This window comes from Oryza sativa, chromosome 7 (assembly GCF_034140825.1).
Source record: "Oryza sativa Japonica Group chromosome 7, ASM3414082v1".
Lineage (NCBI taxonomy): Eukaryota > Viridiplantae > Streptophyta > Magnoliopsida > Poales > Poaceae > Oryza > Oryza sativa.
Genome location: NC_089041.1, coordinates 15,466,607 through 15,473,808, shown reverse-complemented (window position 1 = coordinate 15,473,808; position 7,202 = coordinate 15,466,607). Strand labels below are relative to the sequence as shown.

Below are 7,202 nucleotides of genomic sequence, written 5' to 3'. Positions count from 1 at the left end.
ATCTAATATAGATTTATTGCACGTAGTTAGGCTGCACACACGTTTCATGCCAATAGCTTTTCACCATGCTTGTCTACGGAGTTATGTATCGTATATTGCATGTCTATACAATGTACTCCCTCTATCTACTTTTGATAGTCATATTTCATCTTGACACACAGACCAAGAATAAGTAATTCTACTTATCATCCATTTAAATATGCTACTAGTCATTCCTAGTAAACAAATAATTCATTAATATTTACATTTCTCAATGCCCATGTAGCCAATCATGTGTGGAAGAATGGATAGTCATGCATTAAATCCGAGAAAATCATTAAGATGATAGATTGTTGGATTGAAATATGCCTATCAAAAATAAATTTTTCAGATTTAGAAATACGACTATTAAGAGTAGATGGAGAGAGTAATTACTAAAGTTGATTATAAATGATGCGATAATTTTTATAGCCAACTAGTGGCTATTCTATTGACCTTCTCTTAACTGTTATGATATCTGGAGCATTGACCGGTGTGTTGACCACCGTTGATAGGTAGGGCTTGATGACTTGTTGGATCAAGAAGTTTGACTGAATGTATATTACATACTCTCCGTATTTTAGCATATGACGCTGTTAACTTTTTTACCAATGTTTGACCATTTGTCTTATTCAAAAAATTTATACTAGTATCATTTATTTTATCGTGGCCTGATTTATCATCAAATGTTTTTTAAGTATGACATAAATACTTTTGTATTTGCATAAAACGTTAATTAAGAAATCAACGGCGTCAACGGAGTGATATTATACTTATATTGCTGTGTTCATCTGTTCATGACTAGGGATGGATTCGGCAACTCCGGTGCATGGAGCCATGGACTTCGTACGTGCATGATCGATCGGGAAGATATAATAAAGAGATATAGTTCATTAATTGGACGTGCACGATCCCGTCAAAGAACGAGTGCTGACAATCTGCATAACCTGTAGGGAACTGTAGGATGAACTCGATCGATCAGTTTCTATCGTTCACAAAATCTAATTCATTAATTCAATCAGTCCAAATCATGAGTTGACAATATACTACTCACTCCGTACCTAAATATTTGACGCCGTTAATTTTTTTAAATACGTTTGATTGTTCGTCTTATTAAAAAAATTTAAGTAATTATTAATTCTTTTCCTATAATTTGATTCATTGTTAAATATATTTTTATGTATACATATAGCTTTACATATTGCACAAAAAATTTTGAATAAGACGAACGATCAAACGTTTGCTAAAAAGTCAACGGCGCCAAATATTTAGGGACGCAGGGAGTATTGGTTAGTTCAAACTCTACCTTTCCCTTGATTAGGCAATACTGATGCACGTCAAGTTTGACTCCGTATACAGTTTGTTTCTGAAACAAAACAAAGGTAAATAAAGCTTGCTTAGGCATATACTCCCTCCGTTTCTAAATATTTGTAAATATTTGACACGTTGACTTTTTATCACATGTATGAATGTTCGTCTTATTCAAAAACTTTTGTGAAATATGTAAAACTATGTGTATACATATAAGTATATTTAACAATGAATCAAATGATAGAAAAAGAATTAATAATTACTTAAATTTTTTGAATAAGATGAACGGTCAGACATATTTAAAAAAGTCAACGACGTCAAATATTTAGAAACGGAGGGAGTAGTATATACACGTGACGACGCTCTCCGTTAGCGTGTTTCGGAAACTGGTGAATGGTATGTTTTGTGTAATTTTTTTCTAGAGTAAATTACGTCACTAGTACGCGAACTTGTCAGGTGGGTGCAATCTAGTGCACAAACTTGTTAAATGCTCGTTTTGGTGCATGAACTTGTCTGGTGCGTACGGAGAAAGGCGAAAAGAACACTAATCTTATTGATTTAGTGGCCGATTAGGATACTAGGTAAACATATATCCGAGAAGGTTTGTATTAGACATACACCTCTTCAGTAAAAATAGAATGGATATAGCGATCGTAGAAAAATCTAAAAAAAAAACCGAGCAATGATATAAAGGTTAAAAATATATGAAATTCATCGTTTCCATGATGAAGGATAAAGTAGAGACCAAATTTATAAATAGGAAAAAGTACGAATTACACCCCTGAACTATCGCGGTCGACCGAATTCCCCCCTAAACCTAAATACCAAACATCACTCACCCTAAACTTTTAATACCGGACGAACTACCCCCTCGACCCAACGAGAGCGGTTCTGTCTTACGTGGCGTACTCGTGGCATCCAGTCAGCATTTTCTCTTTTTTTAATGGTGGGGCCCACCTGTCATATAACTCTCTCATCTCCCCTCTCCCCTCTTCCTATCAATCTCTCTCCCTCTCTCTCGGCGTGCAGAGCAGCGCGTGGCGGTGGTTAGGAAGGGACGCGGGAAGACGGCACGTGGGCACGGGAGGCGGGCTTGGCGCCAGGGGGAGAGGGCGGCGTTGGCGACGGCCTTGTGGCGGCGCTGATGGAGGGAGGAGCAACGCAGTGTCGCTGCCGCCGAGTGCCTGCTCGTGCGCACGCGACGCCGCTAGGCCTGGAGCACGGCGGCGTGGTCCGGCCATGGACGACGATGACGAGTAGGACGGTGACGCGCGGTTGAGGTGGGAGGAGAGGAAGGAGGCTTCGCCGCCCCACCCGCGACGGCCGCGTCGTTTGTCGATGAGGAGGACCAAGAGGTCGGAGAGACGCTACCGCCCTATCCGCCAGCACCCGCCTCCGCCACCGGCTGCCCACTCCGGCTCTGCCGCCAGCCGCTCACTCCGCCTCCACCTCCGCCATCGGTTGCCCCGGCCCCCGGCGAGCTCCGCCTCCGCTTTAGCCGCTCACCGCCGCCGGCTGCCCACTCCGCCTCCGACGCCGGCCGCCCACTCTGCCTCCGTCTCAGCCGGCCGCCCACTCCGCCTCCGCCATCGCTTGCCCTGGCGAGCTGCCAATGAGCCACGGCGCGCGCTCACGCGGAGGGGGGGGCACAGGAGCGGCGGCGGGCGCACCGGCGTGGCTAGGTAGACCAAGCCAGCGGCAGACGCGAACGGGAGAGGGAACTGGCTGGCAGCGGGAGCGGTGGGGAGGTGGCGACCACGATGACGGCAGATCAAGCGGCGCCGGTGACGGGAGTCGGCGGATTGAGGTCATGACGGACGGCCGGCTGCTATCGCGCGTCTCCCTTCCATCCTTCTCTGAGGTCCATCATCGAGCCGCCTCCTCGTCGTCCCCCTCCGCCGTCGCCGCCGTAGCCGTCCACCCCAACCTCCTCGCCTCGCGGCCGCAGCCGTCCACCCCGACCTCCTCGCCTCACGCCTGCCGCCGCCGTCCACCGCCCGCCCCCGACCCCACGCACCGTCGTCCGCCGCCCGCACGCACGAGATAGAGATTACATGAGAGAGAAACTAGGAAGAGATGAGGTGGAGGCATGACAAGTGGACCCCACCATTTTTTTTTAAAAAAAATACTGACCGGACTGCCATGCGTACGTCACGTAGGATAAAACAGCTCTGGATTAGGTCGAGGGGGGTAATTTTTCTGGTATTAAAAGTTCAGGGTGAGCAATGTCCGGTTTCGTGGTTCAGGGGTGTAATTCGGTCGACCGCAATAGTTCGAGGGTGTAATTCGTACTTTTTCCTTATAAATATTGCATGTCTTATGCATACTCACTATACGTTTGCATGTCACATCCTAATTAGCATCAGCTTTATAAAATTAACATTGACAAGCTATTTTGGTCTCATTCGCACAAACTAGACAAGTTCGTGTACCGAAATAAGCATATTACAAGTTTATATACTAAATTGCACCCACATAACAAGTTTGTGTACCACCAATGCAATTTACTCTTTTTCTATATAGAGGCTTCTTAAAAAAAATAAACAAATCTATTTTCTAATTTCATATAGTAATTAATATTCGATCTATCATGTGCTAACGGTTTGTCTAGTTCCGCATGTCGTCTCAACACCCCATCCGAACTCACAAGCATCAGTTGCGAGTGGCTTAATCCTTGAAAGCAATTGAATTCATGGATAAGTCAATTAACTGCAATTAGCTTTTCGGAAGATTTCGGTTGCGTTGCTCTAGCCGTAAGTGTGATTTAGGTTTATACCCGGTGTGGATCGGACTATTTTTAGGGGGAGAAATGTCAAGTGATTAACAAAGTAATAGTCATCCCCTCCATACATGAATTAGTTTATTTGGTCCCTTCATTAAATTTCTAACGTACCCCGGTTGCCCCATGGTAATTAGTTGTAACCATGAAAATTTCTAATAGCATGTCAAACAGGAAAAAGTCGTGCTTGTTAGGCGAGTTCATATTCGAGTAGGTACGTACTGAACAGTCACTTATCCTCTCTTGCGACGACTTCCATAACTCCATAGCCGATTCTCCTTAGCATATCATATTGCAGAAAATATTACGTATACGGTATACCAGACTCTGGTTTGGATGTAGAGATCGGGTTTTAATTAATAAAAAATATTGCAGCAAGGGCTGCATTTAGTTGGTGTCCCAAGTGTGAGAAGAAGAAAAACCGGGCGAGATGCAGCGGCTGGCTGGCTATGGCTAGCTTGGCAAATGGCAAGGTCTTTGCTGCTGCCTCCTCCAGTTATAAATACCAACACACCAACATGCCTCTTCAATTTCTACACAGAGTGAGAGAGAACAGCTATCGAGTACAACACTATAAAGGAGATGAGTTGGATGGGCAGGAAGCTGTTCCTGTACAACGTCACCGTTGGGCTGTACGTCATGGACTGGTGGGAGCGCTACCTCTTCAGTATCCTTAATTAACCCCCCCTCTCTCTCTCTTAACCCAATTAATCATTTTCTTTATCCTTGTGTTGTTTCTTGTCAAATTCCATTCAAAAGTTCATTTTAGTAACTTATTCATCCCGAGGATTTAAACGTGACACTTAAGCCACTTCTCTCCTCCCCCTGATTTTTTTTTTCTAACAGCAGCTCCAACCGAATATATCCAGTCTTATTAATTAGGGAACTTATAGTCTCTCAACCAATCAAATCTGAAATTCGATCCTATGAAGATTTGAATTTAAAATGACAATTTAGTCTTTCAAATAACCAAATCTAAAATTCACTTCTTTAAAGATTTAAACTTAGGATCCTGTGGTACTACTACTTAGGTCACTGCTATAAAGGCAAATGGTGTAAAGGGAAGAAAACAAGCAATCCGAACGTGGTGCATAGAGCAGAACGAGAGAGTTCCCTAGAGTAGATAATGTGGACTTTGTTGATGGCACGTAATGATTTTCTCTGTTTCAATTTTACTTGATATGGATCAATTTAACGGTGGTTCAAAGGTGCAAAACGCCAACTGAGCCAACTGGGGATCCCTTTTATCATAACACATGCAACTAATTTAATTTCTTATTTAAAGTGGAAAACACTCACTTGTGTTGTCCTTCGCTCAAAATATGGTCATTATGAATTGTGTGCTTTCTTTTTCTTTTTACATGAAAAAACTGTAAGCTGGTAATTTAGCTATAATTAAAACCTGGTTGACCTTTAACTACTGGCAATAGACAGTATAGTTCTGACTCTCCTATCGTTCATCTTCTACGGCGCTACACGATCTATGTGGCTGGCACTTGTCAAGTAAAATTTCATTCTCCTTAACCCTTATACACTGTCAATTCCTATTAGTAACAAGTAAATTTATTTTCTTTCTCTTGAGCAAGTGATATATACTGACGAAATTAAACTCCTTTCCACTTTCAATCTCAAAACTTCTCCAGCCATCTCAAGAGCGGGATTCTGCTTCCTAGCAGCGGAAACTATTCAATGGTGGCAAAGTCCTAAGCTATAATATACTGTGTAAACTACAAATATGAAGAACAAGGATATACTCCCTCCGTCTCTGAATATTTGACACCGTTAACTTTTGTAAACATGTTTGACCGTTCGTCTTATTCAAAAACTTTTGTGAAATATGTAAAACTATATGTATACATTAAAGTATATTTAATCATGAATCAAATGATTAAAAAAATTAATAATTACTTAAATTTTTTAATAAGACGAATGGTCAAACATGTTTAAAAAAGTCAACGGCATCAAATATTTAGAGACGGAGGGGTATAAGAAATGTACTGTATGGTAATCGACCGATCAGTTGTTTATATACTTGTTTTGCATTTTGACTAGTTTCAAAATGCTGTCATTTGTACTAATGCTACTCCCTGTTGTGCAATCCGGATATATAGTGTGAAAGTGGATGAGATTCAATAGGAATTTTGTGAGCACCATGGATTTATGTCTATTCTCTATCTATTAAAGTGCTAGCTACTCCTAAGTGTGTACACACATGCGTTTACTATGACAAATTTTATAACCCTATGTGAGGCCGGTGTGACCGAAGTGGAAAATCTGTATCTCGTTGATCAGGGTAACGATTTGGCCGAAGTGGAAAATCTTTACTACTTTGCACCATAGTTACATTTAGGCAAGATATGCTACATGAAACTTTACATTTTTGGCATTTACTTTAGGGCACTTTATCTCTCCATTTAGAAGGTCGATCAAGTGTTAAATTGTCTTTTACAAAGTTTTATCCTTGGAAAAGAATACATTAATATAATGGCCGGAGTGTCTTTTGTCCAATAACCTTAAAATTAGATTGTCTTATGGAAGCCTAAAATCAAATGGCACAAATTTAAAGCTTTTTGGAGAATATTTTTCCTTACATTTGTTTTAGATCACAGTACAAACACGTGCGCTTACAACACGCACTCAACTCTATAAACACACACATGCATGTGCACCCTACCCTTATGGGTACTTTCAAAAAACTGGGTCGGCACGATAAAATCATCACGGGTGTCTCGCTGCCAATAAGTACGTCGCCTACCACTGAACACCTACACCGAAAGAATAAATAACGATAAATGCGAGCACCTATGTCAAGTCTAGGACTTAAATCCAGACAGGCAGTTTCCACCGCAAGAAACCTAACTACTTGAGTACACTCACTCCGCCGTTGCATTACATTTATAATAGGTATGCAAGATCATGCCATCATATCCTTCATATTCTAGGCTTATTTGAAAGTTACTGTGATATTTGTCTCTGCTTACGTTTGAAAGAAACTAATAAAAATGGATTAAGACTAACCTTTCTCTCGAAGTCTCTCTCTCGGTGCTTCCCCTGAAGGGCTCTCTCCAGCGCTACGTCTCGCCTTGCCGGATCC

At 41.9% G+C, this 7,202-nt stretch overlaps 1 long non-coding RNA gene across 1 annotated transcript; it reads left to right on the top strand.

Annotated features, from left to right (window-relative positions):
- Positions 1 to 978: 978 nt before the first annotated feature.
- Positions 979 to 6,173, top strand: LOC136357391 (uncharacterized). The gene is made up of 3 exons (XR_010742735.1): positions 979 to 4,775; positions 5,539 to 5,611; positions 5,752 to 6,173. It is a non-coding gene; the product is annotated as an uncharacterized lncRNA (long non-coding RNA).
- Positions 6,174 to 7,202: the final 1,029 nt, after the last annotated feature.